At 38.8% G+C, this 17,395-nt stretch overlaps 1 protein-coding gene across 15 annotated transcripts in view; it reads left to right on the forward strand.

Moving 5' to 3' along the window:
- AUTS2 (activator of transcription and developmental regulator AUTS2) overlaps positions 1-17,395 on the forward strand; it is a 1,185,632-nt gene that overhangs the window by 646,402 nt on the left and 521,835 nt on the right. The gene's annotated exons all lie outside the window — the stretch shown is intronic.

Here is a 17,395-nt window from a genome sequence, read left to right on the forward strand (position 1 = left end):
TCTTTTCCTAGACCAATGTTGTGGAACATTTTCCTATGTTTTTTTCCAGTAGTTTTACAGTTTCAGATCTTACATTTAAGTTTTCAGTCCATTTTGAGTTTATTTTTGTAAAAGGTGTGAAGTAAGCATCCAGTTTCATTGTTCTGCTTGTGGATATCCAATTTTCCCAGTACCAGTTATTAAAGAGACTATCTTTTCTCCATTGTGTGCTATTGGCATCTTTGTAGAAAATCAGCTAACCAAAAGTGTGTGGGTTTATGTCTGTGTTCTCTATCCTGTTTCATTGGTAATTTGTCTTTCTGCCAGTACCATACCTTTATGATCACTGTAGCTTTGTGATAGATCTTGAAGTCTAGGTAACGTGATGTTTCTTTTTCATTTTTTCTTTATGTAGTCAATTTATGAATTCCTATTTTCCTAAGCAGTCTTGAATTCATTACTAAATAATTTTAGTACTCATTTCATATTTGGCCAGTGGTGTCCACATCTAAAATGGCTCCTGTAACCTAGTGATGTGCTCATGTCATTGATTTGAGCAGTTGTTTATGTTATGGCATAACAAGATGTCATTTTGTATCTACTCTGCCTTAGTCCTGGAATGGAAAAAAGAAATTTTTTGAATTCAAAACTGTTGATTCTTTATTTAAAATCTTTAACTCTGTTAGTACATACTAGGTGTTGTTGATTTTTTTTGAGACTGTTATTCTTCTTGAGACATTACATATACTTAGCGTGTCTGAAATTTCAATGTCTGAAGCATTTCCAATCATTTATGTATCTGATTGTTGTTATCTGCCAGCTTTCACTCATCCTTTTGCCTTTCCTTACTTGTTTGGTAATTTTTACTGTGAATTGCTTATTTCCCCGAGAACTTTGTGTGAGTATTGCTTGTTTTTCCTGGAATTTTTAGGAATTCTTTGACACCTGGGAGAAGGTGGTTTTTACCAGATATTTGATTATTTCATGCCTCTAGTGAAACTACCTGTGTGAGACCTTCTTATATTCTCAGGGTGAGGTTTTTCTTTTCAGACCATTTTATGTAAATTAAGGCTTTAAAACTCTATGAGAGTCAGCTTGTCATTATGCATTATCAGAAGAGATTTTTTTTTTCTCCCGGCAATACTATTTGAGATGAGAAATTTTCATTGCAATTTACTTGAGGGAGAGGGTAGTTTATTTTTAGTTCATCTAGCACTGAATGTGTAGTAGGTCTTTTGTGTATAGCTCTGTTGGGATCTTCTACTAGATGTCTTACCTGGGGTGGGGGCCATGTGCTACGCTCTTGATCCCTGGATTTGGGAAGACTTGAAGCCAAAGCTGAAGTACTAACTAGTTTGGGAAATATTCATAAGAGGAAACAAAAACTAAATTTTTTTTCTTCTCTTTGCTTTATTTTTGACCTGAGTATTGCTTACTGTCTGTCTAGCTCATGGATGTAGATTAGAATAATATTTTAAACTTCATTCTATTTAGTTTTTAAATTGTTTTCAGTGGAAGTATCAGTCTTAGTACCTAATCTCCCATGGCATAAGGCTGGAAATAGCCATGATCCTGCCAAACACGGACACTCTGCAACCTGGAACAAAATATTCTACTCTAAAAATCAAGTAATTATGTCTTTTTTCAATAAAATATAAAGTATAATCATTAATGTAATTTACTTCTTTCATTCCAGTCTTCACTCATGCTTTCAAACATAGATTATATTATTCCAACCCTTCTTAAGTGGAATTAGTATTTCATTATTCCATAAGGTTCTACAAATACCTTCTTGTTTTGCAAAGACCATCATGAATTCCAGGTGCTCTGAAACCTGATCAGGTTGGAGAACTGCTGATGCAACCAAATTTAATCACTTAATGTTCTTCCTAAGCACCCATTTTTTTTCTGCTTCTATGACTTGCTCTCACTGCTCGCTATCCCAAACACTGTCTGTTTGTACATGTTCCAATGTCACCATTCCTTTTTCTGGCAAATGCTTCAAAAGCTACTGTTTCTATAAAACTTTCCTTTACCCTTCTCTTTTGACTTGTTATGAGCTCCTTTTGTAGTTTGTAATCTCCTTAAGAGCAAATTTCACAAATGTTATATTTGTAATAGCTTATGTAGCAGAGTATTCTCACAGTCTAGAACAGATGGTTCTTCTGTATCTGTTGAAAGAAATGGGAAGATAGCAAAGCAACATAATAGGATAATTTTATTTTTGCCTACTAGACTATCTTAGGATGTATGTGTTTTAAATCCTAAAACTGGTTAGTGGTATTTCAGTTGAAAAGGTCTTGACCCTTTCCCTTCTAACATAACAATCCTCATCATAAGTGAGAGAGAAGATTGGGTGAGTAGGGCTCAGTGGGGGAAGCTGGTTCCTTTCACCCACCTTCAGAAATCCAGGTATGGAATACAGGGGTTGTTCTGGACCTCAAAATTACCTTTTTTTTTTTTTTTTTTTTGACGGAGTCTCGCTCTGTCGCCCAGGCTGGAGTACAATGGTATGATCTTGGCTCACTGCAACCTATGCCTCCTGGGTTCAAGGGATTCTCCTGCCTCAGCCTCCCGAGTAGTGGGGATTACAGGGATGTGCCACCACGCCTGGCTAATTTTTGTATTTTTAGTAGAGACAGGGTTTCACCATGTTGGTCAGGCTGGTCTCGAACTCCTGACCTCGTGATCCGCCCGCCTCAGCCTCCCAAAGTGCCGGGATTACAGGCGTGAGCCACCACGCCCAGCCACGAAATTACCTTTAAAAAGGTGGTCTTTAAAAAGCAAATAGGGAGAGACTAATTGCAAAAAAAAATAACGATGAAGTAAGTTATCTTTCTGTTTTCCACTTTTTCTGTGGTGTTCCTTTTGACATTTGCATTCCAAACCAGAGCCCCACAAATAACTGAGTCTGCACTCTTTTGGCAAGCAAGGACTGCTCTCAGATGTATTTTATAACTTCAGCTTATATGGGAAGAACTTTTCTTTCCAGAGATGGTTTCATAGTAATATCCTTCAAAAGCTCACATTGTAGAATTTGACTTTTTTTTCTTTGTTGTTATGTTTGCTTTGTTTTGGTGGGTTTTATTCATCATTTCAGCCAGCTTATAGAAAGAGATAGAACTTTTGTTGGATACTAAATCATGTCTATCAAAAGCACTATTGACCTTGTGTTGTTAAAACTAAAAATGTAAGAACAAACCATTTTCTAAGGTTTTTAATTATGTGCACTAAAACAGAGTAAGGCCTAGATTTATTAATCATTGGGTTATGGTTTGATGTGGAAAGAACCAGCCTATAACTTTTCCCCTTGTTTAACAACGTTGTTGCTGAAAACTTTAATAGACTTAAGTGTACTGGAACTAGGGAGTGAAATCTTATCTTTCCCTGAACACCAGGGCTGCTTTGTTACGGTGTTTCCATTTGTGGCATAATGAATGTGTAGGACGCTAATGATGTGGTCTCTAGGTGTTCTCCTACTACACAGAGCACTGATAATGAGCTGCGAGTAATCGAGTGCGAGTCCCTGAAGATGAATCCTGATTACCTTCATGGGGCCATTCCGCTCTGCTCCCTTCCTCCTTGATGTTTCTGTAAAGAGCATTTGGATTTTGAAGAGAGTATTGTGTATTTGACTTTTAATTAGATTTGCAGTGCGTTGGGTTAATAAACTAGGGCTTCTTCTTCAGTTTCCTCTAAAGGGATGTGTGTAAATGTTGCACAGTGGGCCAAGAGAACAGAGGGTCATAACAGGCAGCAATTGTGGTGTCCCCCACTTCATGCCCCAGTCCTGAAAAGCAGGCTTATAGTGGCTGAAGGTTGATTTCATCCCATGGTCCATAGTTACAAATGGCTTCCAAGCTGCCAAGGACCTGCCAGACCTATTGCATCTGTTCTGTACGAGGAAGCAGTCTCAGAATGAAATATGACAGTTGTCTGTCAGGGCTGCCCCAGAGTCCTGCAAGTTGGTATTATCTGCTTGCGTTCAGAAAACACATCACCATGGCTGACCACAGCTTTGTACTTACTGTGATCTTAGGGCTCGCATTTTTAGGGACAACTTGCCCTTTATGCCTTTGGTCCCTTTCTGCCTTCTGCTTTTGTTTTTCTGCCAGTTGGGTTCATTTATCTTCTTTCCTGTGTGTTTTGCCATGCTTTTCTTATTATAGCTTTCAGATTCATCATTGGCAGAGACAGAAAGTACTCTAGCATCTTTATCCCACCTCAGCTCTCAGTCTGGTGTAGAGCTAAGGGAAGGAGAATTGCCTTCACAGTCAACTTTCAGTGTGGTCCCTGAACTTTTTATTTTGTTCAGTGAATCCAGCACATCTCGTATTGTGCCCCAGCTATAATGGGTAGTCCTTTCCTGATCTTCTAAGAAAATGAGATGCCTGGCTTCTGCCTTGCTCTTCATTGTTTCTTAAGCATAGTCCTTACATGGTGGTCCGCGCCTTCCTTACAGGTCTAATTGTGTGGCTGGGCCTTCCTTCTGCATGCCTATTCTGTTTTTTAGTTTTTGTTTTTCTTTTAAGAATTGGGGTCTCACTCTGTTACCCAGGCTGGAGATCAGTGGCATAATCATAACTCATTGCAACCTCGACCTCCTGGACTCAAGAGATCCTGCCACTTCAGCCTCTCAAGTAGCTGGGACTACAGCTACTTGCCACCACACCCAGTTCATTTTGAATTTTGTTTTTATTGTTGTTTTGAGACAGAGTCTTGCTCTGTCCCCCTGGCTGGAGTGCAGTGGCACAATCTCGGCTCACTGCAATCTCCGCCTCCCGGGTTCAAGCCATTTTCCCGCCTAAGCCTTCTTAGTAGCTGGGATTACAGGCACACGCTACCATGCCGAGCTAATTTTTGTATTTTAAGTAGAGAAGAGATTTCGGCATGTTGGCCAGGCTGGTCTTGAACTCCTGACCTCAAGTGAGCCGACTGCCTCGACCTGCCAAAGTGCTGGGATTACAGGTGTGAGCCACTGTGCCCGGCCTGAAATTTTTTTTTTTTTTTGTAGAGACGGGGCCTCACTGTGTTACCCAGGCTGGTCTCAAACTTCTGGGCCTGAGCAATCCTCCCACCTTGGCCTCTCAAAGTGCTGGGATTACAGGAGTGAGCCATCATGCCCAGCCTGCCTATCCTATTTTATTTTGAGGCTACTACTACTCCTTATGGGTAGATCCAAGGATCTGACATCATTTTCATACATCCTGTTCAGTGTGTGAGTATAGAATTGAGGTAGGCTGACAACACAAAAGGGGGCAGAGGTTTCCCACTCATCCCCGACAGGGATTCTCTGTTGGCATAGGTGGGCTCTGGTCCAACTCCTGGCCGACATGAGCATGGACAATGTGGCACAGTTGTGGCTCTGCATCTTGTGTGTGACTGCTGCCCTGTTTTTGTTTAGCAAGCTGCTATGCCAATTTACTATGCATGTTGTTACATATTCTGCTCTAATTTGACTGCCATTTTGCTTCAGCGAGACGATGATTGTTTATGGCAGGGCTGTAATGTGTTGTCAGCACAGGTTACTCGCTACTTGTTGGCAATGGCCTAACATTGCCTGAGACATGGTGTCACTGTGAAATGGTTTGACAATGTTGAGACTGTAGTTATGTTGAGCAGTAACAACTCTAGAGGTCAAGAAAGGGCATCTAAGAGGAACTGTGTTCATAGGGGAAAGATGGAGAAGGAATACTAAGTAGGACAGTAGCAAATGTCATCAAAGAGCTTCATTTTCACGCAATTTTCATAATTCGGTCTGTTTTCTGTGAAGAGTGTTGGTTCAGCTGTTGCTTGGGAGTAGAAGCACATTTCTGAGTTAGAAATGAATTGTGCTGATCATGACCCTATCATTTTCTTCTTTGAACATTTTTAGAAAGTTATCCAGCTTGCTGAAGAATGCATTAGATCCTTGTCCATGTATGAGGCAAGGGACTCATTGGGCCACCTTCACAGGGTTTCATTTTTGGAACATTTATCTAAGGACTATCATACTACCCTGAGAGACCAAGATGTAGGCTACCTTAAGTCGTATGAGGCTGCTGTGAAAATGGCATTTGTTTTTTTGGCCCTAAGAAATTTTCAGGACCTAGTCAAGCATGTGACAACAAATATTTAATGATAGTGGACAAGGTAAACTTCAAAAGTGACTAGAAACCCTTGTGGAATCTAAGACAGAGGGACTCTAACAAGCTTGATGACATTTTGAATACGTTTTGTATTGATTACTGACTCTTTTCCCAATAATCTGTGAAGCTGGCTTTCTGTTTGGCAAGGCAGACCCAAAAGGAACCTTCATCCCATACCTCCATGCAGGAGTAGCACAGAACAGCACCCAGCATCGGGCCCTCCAGAGTCTGGGAGGGTTCGGTTGTCTCATGAATTATGTGGTGCCCTTCAGGAACTCACTTTGACCTCTGATGCCTTTCCTTTCAAGCAAGTGGTGTGGAAAAATATTAAAACTCTCAGTAATGACAGTTTCCAGATATGCATATCTTTGAGTGGACAATGAAGGCAACATTTATATTCTGTCCACGATGCGAGCATGGTATGCATTCTGCACCTATCACAGAGCCTTCCTTCTGGTACCAAATACCTTACTTCCTGACAGGTATGACCTCTGAGACCTCCCTAACCCCTTTCTTTCATTTCATACAAAAATCTAGAGCTTGGCTTTTTTTTTTCCTTCTTTTTTTGTAAAAAGAGGTTTTTCCATTTTAAAAAGCCTTTTCAGTTCTTAAACTTGATCATTGATATGTTCCACCTCATCAAGAAGAGGAGTGCAGCTAAACTGACAATCAGTTCATGCCATTGGCCTCACTCATCATCATGTCAAGGACCTGGCATGCCCACTGAGAAGGACCTCTGTGCATTCTGTCCTCACCAAGTCTAATTCCTTCCCCTGTTGATGGTTTTGCCAGATTCTTTGCCTCTTGATGCCCATGCCAGGGCCACGGTGCTTATGCCAAAGCCTTTGACAGAATGAGTCAAATCTGATGCCAGTCACCCTGGCATATGCCACCTTGTTCTTGACCACTTCCTACCAGGGATGGGCTGAAAAGAATAGTGTCTGCTAAGAGCTTGTAGAGGACTTTTCTGTAAGTGCTAAGTGTTGACATTACTCCAGTTTGAATCAGATCATTTGGAACTCTTGCTTGGATCTCTCAAAGCTGTTGACTCATTTGTATCTTGGCCTCACATTAGTGGGGTAGATAGGAGCCAAAAAGTTTGAGTGAAGTCAGAATAAATATATTTTAAGTGTGGATCTGTGGAGAAGAAAGAGGTCCCAAGAGCATAATGAAAACTGTGGTTAAAACTGTGAATCAAGAGGTTTGTTTTAATTTGCCATTTTCTTACGAAGTTTTAAAGTATTTTCTAATAAAGCTTCTTGTTTATTGCCTTAGTACATTTTCTGTTACTTATAACAGAATACCTAAAAGTAGATAATTTATGGCCAGGTGCGGTGGCTCACACCTGTAATCCCAGCACTTTGGGAGGCTGCAGCAGGCGGATCACGAGGTCAGGAGATCAAGACCATCCTGGCTAATATGGTGAAACCCTCTCTCTACTAAAAATACAAAAAAATTAGCCAGGCGTGGTGGTGCGCACCTGTGGTCCCAGCTACTCGGGAGGCTGAAACAGGAGAATTATGTGAACCCAGGAGGTGGAGCTTGCAGTGAGCTGAGATCATGCCACTGTGCTCCTGCCTGGGTGACAGAGCAAGACTCCATCTCAAAAAAAAAAGAAAAAATACTAGATAGTTTATAAAGAATGGGAATTTATTTCTGCAGTTATGGAGGCTGAAAAGTCTAAGGTAGAGGGGCTGGGGCTGCATCTGGTGAGAGGCTTCTTGGTGGTGGGGACTTTCTGAACAGCTCCAAGACAGCACAGGGTGTCACATGGTGAGGGGGTGAGCATGCTAACATGCTAGCTCAGTTCTCTTCCTTTTCTTATAAAGCTACCTGTCTCTCAATATTGCCGCATTGGAGATTAAGTTTCAACACGAGTTTTGGAGGGGGCATTTAAATGATAGCATATATATAGTGCAGCAGTCCCACTCCTAGGTATTTACCCAAGAGAAATGGAACTATATGCTTACACAAAGACCTGTACCCTTTTTACACTTTTTTTTTTTTAAGACAGAGTCTCACTCTGTCGCTGTGGCTAGAGTGCAGTGGTGCAATCTCGGCTCACTGCAACCTCCACCTCCCGGGTTCAAGTGATTCTACTGCCTCAGCCTCCTGAGTAGCTGGGACTACAGGCACGTGCCACCACAGCTGGCTAATTTTTGTATTTTTAGTAGAGACAGGTTTCACCATGTTGGCCAGGATGGTCTCAATCTCCTAACCTTGTGATCCACCCGCCTCGGGCTCCCAAAGTGCTGGGATTACAGGTGTGAGCCACCGCGCCCGGCCAACCTGTACACTTTTTGTAATAGCCAAAAACTGGAAAGAAGCAGTATATATTACTAGGTGAAAATTACAGCATATAGAGATAATGGTTATTTCTAAGCACAAAAAAGAATCAAACTGATATTCCTAACAACATGGATGAATTTCAGAAACATTGTGCTAAGTAAGAGAAGGCACACACAAAAAGGTACATACTTAATAATTCCACTTGTGTTAAATTCTAGAACCAACAAAACTTATCTGTAGTAACAAAAAGTAGTTCCATGTTCACCTGGGTGCAGGGGTGGGAACATTGGCTATAGAGTTGCATGAGGGAACATTGTGGGTGATGGAAATGTTGTTTCTTGATTGTGGTGGCAGTTATATAGATACAGACATATTTGTCCAAACTCATCAAACTGTATACTTCAAGTGGGTACATTTTTTCTTTTATGTGTATTATACCTCAAGTATAATGAAGTTGATTTTAAAAATATATTTGTTGTAATCCCACTTTTGCCACATAAACAGGGTCCAGAGAAATATTAGGTATTCCTTCTCTCTCTCTCATGTATATCCTGATCAAAACATTTATATGACCATATTGAAATCAGATTTAAATATCAGTTTCCCTAATGGACTCAGCTGGACTCAAGTTAATTGACTCAATAAAATTTCGAATCTCATTTGTTCCTATTTTCTCCTCCCTACAGTTGTTATCTTTACTGTTATTTGAAGGACTTGAATAAGCGAATTTTGAATTCAGATAATACACTATGGGGAGTAGGAAAGCAGACCCCTGGCCTCAGGAGCGCCTCTTTGATCATGAATGTCTATGACTGCCATTTTGTTCTCTAGATTCATGTCTTTATATTGTCTATTTGGCTTATAGTTTTTTCTATCACCATTTTTGTTTTCAACTGTTTTTTCACTAAAAGACAAAATTTGATTTTCATGCTATTAATTTCATACTAAAAAGAGCACAGCAGGCATAATTAAAGCATTTTAAGATGTAATTTGATTTAAAATATTTTACTGATATATTACAAAAAGTTATTTAATTATCTGTAAACTTTAAAAGCAGGTATTAGAATTCTATGGCTATTGTCTTTAATAATTACATTTTAATTTTAATTTTAATTTTTTAAATGTGTGTTTCTTTTTGTTGTTGTTGTTCTGAGATGGAGTCTCACTCTGTCACCCAGGCTGGAATGCAGTGGTGCGATCTTGGCTGACTGCAACCTCTGCCTCCTGGGTTCAAGCAATTCTCCTGCCTCAGTCTCCTGAGTAGCTGGGATTACAGGCACCTGCCACCACACCCAGCCAATTTTTGTATTTTTACTAGAGACGAGGTTTCACCATGTTAGAAAGGCTTGTCTCAAACTCCTGACATCAAGTGATCCACCCCCCTCAGCCTTTTAAAGACCTGACATCTTAGTTGTTACTGTGAAATTGATTTTCTTGTTGTCTCCTCATCTTTACCTTGTTTTATATATCAAAGTAAAGAAGAGGAACTGTTAAAACTTATATGAAGTATGGCTGAATCTTCAAAAAGATATCAAATATTTAGAAACTAATTTTAAGCTGCATATGTTTTATGAATGGTAGCAATACAATTTATAACTGTCATTTCTGAAATCTCCGGATTTAGGTCTCCATTGCCAAAAAATGTAAATAATAGAATTATGACAAGTGATCTCTTGAATTAAAACCAAATGTTTTTGTATTACAATACCTGTGATGATGATTCCAAACAGGCTTCTCCTTAATAAGTGGCCACAGTAGAGTCATGATGTTAGCGCTTATATTTATAATGAGGACAATTCTGAGTCACCAAGGGCCTGGATATGGGACCCTTGGGGCCCACTGTGATATTTATGGACATGAAATAACAGTCATAGGCCATTTATCAGATTTATCAAATTTGGAAACTTCCAAATAAATTAATTTGACAAATATACATAAACTTCAGTAAATTTTATTAGTTTTATTTTTTGCTCTGTGTATTTGCATAAATGTTACTAGGAAATATATTTAATAAAAGTAGAAGGATTTTTTTTTTTTTGCGTGATACTCAGCTATATTCTTCCAATAGTTGTGGAACAGCTTAGTGCCTTCAGAAGTGGCAGTCTCCTAAAACGATTGTCTATCAGTTAAAGGTTAACTGAGTGTTTGGACCAAGTAGCAAACTATAATTCTTTTCATCTAATCTCTGTTTAATATAGGGATATCCAATATAACATCCTTGGGTCAGTGTAGTACATCTTACGTTAAGTTTTGTCTCTAATGAATATTTATATTACATAAATGGGAAAATTGGTGGGTTCCCTTGGTAGAAACATGATATTGGTATTTTTAAAGTAAACTTAAATAGGTCAGAATTTTTATCCTCTAGAGAAAATTTCACGTCTGATTAAATAGTTTACGTAAACTTAATCTTTTTCTGCTAGATGCATTATAATCTCAGATATTATTCATGTAGCTATTCCTCTGTGAACCATAAAATGTTCATTTCTTCAAAATGAATATGAAGCTCAAAGCATTAGTGGTCTTAAGAGCATAAAAACTTTATTACTTTGTGCTTCACATTTTTCAAGTAACTTTGGAAAGCCGAAACAAATTTTGCATTTAGATTAATGGAAGATGTTTTCCATTTGAAGGAACTGGCAAGGGAGCAACAATAACAAAAATCCCCCAAGGTTAAAAATGTAGTGCTTTTGATTCTTCCCAGAACTGTGTTAGCAGAACAATCATTTCTCAGCATGGAAAGGTATCATAATTGGTCTATACAGTGGCAATACTGAAAACGAGTATGCTTCAGAGAAAGCTAATATGACTCTACTTAATAATTTCCTTCAAGAGCCTGAATTTGAATGTATGTTCCACCCAGCTTGAGGCAAACAATTTGTTCCTATAAGTTCTAGTGGAAGTTACCGGGGGGTCATGTAATTTATTTTTGTCTTGAAGTTTTCAAAACTGTGTAGAACTAAAGACACGTTTACTTGCATTGTTCCACTAGTAATTTGATCCAATTGGCAATGCTCCTTTCTCTTTTCTCAATTCTATTATGTTGGAAGAGTGGAAGCGTTCATAAAATGTTATGACAGACAATTCTTCCTAGAGACATTTCCTCTTTCTGTTTGAACCTCTGGTCCACTTGAGAATGTTAGCATTCTTTTTGTTTGTTTGTTTGTTTTTGAGATGGAGTCTTGTTCTGTTGCCACACTGCAGTACAGTGGCACGATCTTGGCTCACTGCAACCTTCACCTCCTGGGTTCAAGCGATCCTCCTGCCTCAGCCTCCCAAGTAGCTGTGGCTACAGGCATGCACCACTACACCCAGCTAGTTTTTGTATTTTTAGTAGAGAGAGGGTTTCACCGTGTTGGCCAGGATGGTCTCGATCTCTTGACCTCGTGATCTGCCTGCCTCAGCCTCCCAAAATGCTGGGATTACAGGCGTGAGCCACTGCACCCAGCCAAATGTTTGCATTATTTAGTAAGTGGTTTTTTATTATGGGTCTTTACTTACATGTGCTGTTATTGTCCTTTTCACTGGGATTATCTAGGTTTTCAATCTGTTTCTTTGTATTAATTTTTTGGCTATGGGACTAGTTTTAAAGCCCTACCACAGAAGTAGAGGGTCTGTACTTGGAGTATGGTGACTAACGTGAGAGAATGTTTCCTTTTTTTCCTTGAAGAATGGACAGTTTTAGGGGAATGTGTGCAGATGTCAGAAGATGGCTACATAGAGAATGAAGCATCAGAAGGTAGACACAGGTCTCTGTATTGCAAATATTAGTAACAGGGATGAAGAAAGAACAGCAAAATTTTTAGAAAAAGTGCAAAGGATGGTTAGACAGACCCTCTCTTTTATAAGTTTGATTGTGTACTTCTAAGAAGCAGCAATAAGTTGAAGGTAAAGTTATCTCAATACTCTGATAAGATGTGGTCTCTGGATTCATACCAAACATTAGAGTTCAAGGCATTCCCCTTCAGTTTATTTTATATTCCTCAAATGTATCTAATTCCTTAGGATTAATGATTTGTTTCTCTTAAAAACAGCATTTATTGCTTTAATCTGAGAAAAAAATAAGACTTCCAGTGTTTATATCTACAAACACAAGGATTGAAAAAAATTTTATAATCAGCCTCGCTGCTAATTCTTATAGGTGAAGCAATGACTTGGAAGAATGGGGAGACTGGAGTACATGATAGTTTTATAGACAGCCACAGTTGGCAAAAGATGGTGGTGAGGCTGTCCCCATTGTAAATCCTTTATCTCCATGAGAGCAACTGTTGCTGGCTAGTTTCTTGTGAATTAAGTATGCAGTTTGTCTTTTTTTTAATGTGATAAATGAACGTATTTTCTAACTGGCTATTTGCTTAATAAAAATGAGTAATATAATAAGGAATTAGGGGAGCATTGGAAAGATAATCACTGGGAGGTGAGAAAAAAAGTTATCTCTCTGCTTCAGTCCCTTATTCTCATCTTTATAGATCAGTTCTCCCAGTGAGAAGCCAAATGGGATGTCATTCTTTGTTTGTTTGTTTGTTTCATTAATTATTTGCAATCTATAGTAGGACTGTTGAGGAGAATGTATAAACTGCAGGTTACCAGCAGGTGGAAGGAGGGGAATGAGGGCAGGTGGTCCATAAGCAGAAATATTAATTCTTGACTGATTGGGATAGTGAATATTGACCAACATTGAAAACATTATATTATGGTCTTATTTAGGCCTGAACACTGACAGCCAGTTGACAAGTCTTAATTTTTCATAACTTAAATGTGGTTCATTTAGGAAAAACTGCCATCAAGGGCAATTCAATTCTATTATGACAATTAACTCTGACTTTGAAGTAAGTAGAATATATCAGTTTATTTCTCAGTAAGGCCCAAATAAACTGAGATTGTTGTGCAAATTATGCAGTTTGTGACTACAGTGTGGATGTTGTGTGTTGGGTTGTGCAGTGTACAACCTGCAAAGCTGTATGAGGCAACCTGGACATTCTACTCCTAGCTATATACCCAAAAGAAAATACATGTTTCTACAAAACCTTGTATAGAATGTTTATAGTACCATTATTCATAATAGCCAAAAAGTGAAAACAACCCAAATGTTCATAAACTAATAAGTGGATAAACAAAATGTGGTGTATCCATAAAGTAGAATATTATGTAGCCATAAGAAAGAATGGAGTACCACACGTGCTACAGCATGGCTGAACCTTGGAAACATTATGCTAAGTGAAAGAAGCCAGACACCAAACAGCACATACTGATTTTATGAGTACATTTAGATATGAAATATCTAAAATAGGTAAATCCATTGCCAGTGGCTGAAATGGGGAGTGATTGCTTAATGGGTATAGGGTTTTCCTTTGGGGGTGATGAAATGTTCTGGAATCAGACAGTGGTGGGGTTGCACAACCTTGAAAACTACTGAAAACCCTGTGAAATGTACAGTTTAAAATGGTTAAAATGATGCATTTTATGTTGCATAAAAGAACATTTAAAAAAATTAAGCCAGTGGGGTCTGATGGCAAATTGACATGAGGGAACTTTTTTGAGGGTGATGGAAGTGTTATCAATCTAGATTAGAGTGATGGTTGCACAACTGTATAAATTTATAAAAACTCATCAAACTGTACTCTTAAAATGTGGGTGTATTTTATGGTATGCAATTATACCTCAATAAAGCTGTTTAAAAAAAACCCTCTCTGAGTCATTACTGAAATCAGTGCCATTTTCTGAATTTCAGAAATATCAAAGGAGAGCTTTCCTAGTGTGAATTTATCATAAATAATGTTTGGTATTTTTTTTCCTTTGACTTAACGAGAGCCTGAGATGCAGAAACAAATCTGCACTTCCATGTTGTGTTACCCGCTTTGGGCCATGGCCCATTTGCCAGTTGCAGATTGCCTCCTTGTCCGAAAATGGGTGTGTTTCTTCATAGTAACTCTCAATTCTATTGTTGGTGACAGCGCAATAATGGAACTTTCTTCTGTGTGGATAAGCCTCTTCAGTGATATTTGCAAATCAAATCATATCTGCTTTTTGTGCTACATTGTCCTCAAAATCTTCTGATTGGTTTGGTTATAGACATCCCTATATCAGCTTTCCTGTTCTCTTTCAGTTTAAATATCTGTATGCTGTAGCAAATTGCATTATGAAATCCTCTCACATTTATTGCTGTTTAGTGCATGGAAATGGCATTTCCTCATTACCAGTCAAAGATAAACTCTAAATATTTCTTTTTTTTTCCTGAAGCATCAAATTATGTATTCAAAAAACTTTTCTCTATATCATTATTTCTCTGAGCTGTTTCTTTTTTCCCTCCTGAATGCTGACACCAGATGCAGTCTGCATGGACATTAGTCCCAGGGAAATCTTGTCTTCTACCCAGGACAAGGAGATTATAGGAAGCAATGCTGACTCTTGTTGTAGATTCACAATGTGCTGACACGATAATAGGACATGAATGGGCTTTTGGAATGCCTTTTCCTTTGAGCTGGGCTGAGAGGGGGACAGAGGCAGACAGCTCCATGGCCTGAATTTCGTTAGCTGTGTGACAATGAGAGAGATAAGTAGATGTGACAGTTATGAATGATCCTCTGTCATGCACTTTTACGTTCAGATTCAGATAAACTGACACTGCTGTCAAACACAAGCTATGGAGAGCTGAGACCTCTGATGAACCTTCTAATATGGTAAATGGGAGTCTTAATTCTTCATTAACTGGAAAAAGGAGATTTGGCCATGTAATTTTCTCCTTGCTGCCTGTTTTAAAGATTCCAATAACCCAGCATTTACAGTTGACTAGGTAGGGATTGCTTTTCCCCCCCTACACTTGCAACATGCAGACTGTGAAATCTGAGGAAACGCCGCTTAAACCCAGACTTATTGCCTTGGTTATCTTTAATGACTTTGAAATGTATTGGCCTCATTATGGAACAGTGCAGTTATCAATTCCTCTAATTAGGTGATGTGCTCCCATAAGAAATTTAACATTAAAGCACAAAAATGAACTCGTTAGAGGCATCTATTGCTGGGAACTTCAGTATCAATGGTGAATTGAAGATACTGTGTTTCGTTACCAACTCTTCTGCACCCTACATCTGACTCCTCCTTGAAGACTAGAGCATGGGCATTTTTTTCTTTTTCCTTAAGGGTTTAATCCTCATATAGCACCTTTAATACCTTTGATGACATTTTAGTGCTTCTGGATAGTAAACTGTGTGCCTTTGACTAAATCGACTAGGAGTCTAGGGAAGGGAGGAGGTGAGCAGTTTACATTTAAATGCTCCACATATCAACCCATCTTTCTTTCTTGGAATTTAACCCATGGCTATTTACTCTTTCTTATATAAGTCCAATAAACTTCCTTTCTATAAGTAGCTTAGTACAGTCTTTGTTTTTATCACGATAGGGACCATTATTTGTTTATTAAATAGTGATGCTGTTTCACTCATAAATATTTCAGCTGTGTTTCTAGAGAAGTAGGATGGGGTTTCTGGGTTTAGGCTTCAGTGAAGGGACTTTAGGTCTCTTAACCCTTCTTTACCTCAATCATCCATCTGAACAAAAAAAATTATAGCCTCCCCTTTGGGGAAACTATATAGTTTAATTAGTGTTTTCTAATAACTTACAAATCCTTAGAGAAAAGTTATAGTAGAAGCACAAGAAATTATCTTTGGGGTTAGTTTATTATTATTGCTATTATTATCATTATTACTATATGGGACTAGTTGTTTTTTTAAATTGGCTACTTGAAAATGTGTTTCAGATCTCATGGAGTGAAATTTACCTTTCATTTACCTTAGGGCTCAAATAAGAGTATACTGAATATAAAAATATGGAACACTAATTTCTTTAAAATACCTGACCCTATTAATAGCCAGGAGTGTTAACTTTGTCACCTGGAAGAAGATCCTGTCCTAACTTGAAAATGTTAGAATGAAAACCTTAATCGTCTCCTCTCAAAGGGTCATTGAGGAAGCTGGGCTTGAGTCTGTGCAGCTGTTCTTCAATAATATTATATCATTCTGAACCAATTATCATCCTTAACCCAGATTTGCTTTGAATCTCTGTGGCATCTTGACTACTGTCTGTAACAACGGTGATTGCCAGACACTGCCTGATGCTCAGGTTTCTATCAATCCTCTTCTTCTCCTCACAGCAGGTAGGAGCTTCTTGGTGTTCCGCTCCTTACCCAGGCTTGAGGAATAGTCCTACTTTTTGCCATGATGCCTTGCTGCAGTTCTGGCTGTTCCCTTGTGCTGTTGTTCTCTTTGTCATGCAGGTTTCCCAGTATCTTAGTAGAAGCCTTGAACAATTCCTATTACCTTTTCAGACCTTCCTTCCAAGAACTGGGGGATGGGGGTGTTCTGGTCTTGTCACAGGTGGGTGCCACATGTAAGGACCCACTGGTTCATGGGATTCTTTGAGAGAGTCTGAAGCTCACTTGTCTGGGTTAAAAGTCTGGTGCTGTCACCTGCTTTCTGAATGACTTTAAGCAAGTTATTTGACTTCTCTTTGCCTCAGTTTCCTGCCTACAAAATGAAGATAATAGTGCCTGTCTTATCAAGGTTCTTAGAGAAGATTAGATGCATTAACACATGTAAAGCACTTAGAACGCTTTAAGTCACATAGTAAGCATTAATAAATATCAGTCGCTAACAGCTTTTGCTTCTGCTCTGTTACCATTTTACTATCTCACCTCTCTCATAGCCCATAACAGCAAACCAAACTCTTTGGCTCTTGATAGATATATTATTCTTAATGTTTGAGCCCTACTATTTGCTGTTGCTTCCTTTTTTACTCCTATACAGTAATGTGTGAAATTGAAATAAAAAACAGAATTGAGGCCAGGCACAGCAGCTTGTGCCTGTAATTCCAGTGCTTTGGAAGGCCAAGGTGGAAGGATCGCTTAAGCATAGGAGTTTGAGGCTGCAGTGGGCTATGATAGCACCACTGTACTCCAGCTTAGGTGACAGAGCGGGACCTTGTCTCAAAAAAAACAAACAAAA

The sequence above is a fragment of the Gorilla gorilla genome, chromosome 6 (assembly GCF_029281585.2).
Source record: "Gorilla gorilla gorilla isolate KB3781 chromosome 6, NHGRI_mGorGor1-v2.1_pri, whole genome shotgun sequence".
In the NCBI taxonomy this organism is placed as follows: Eukaryota; Metazoa; Chordata; class Mammalia; order Primates; family Hominidae; genus Gorilla; species Gorilla gorilla.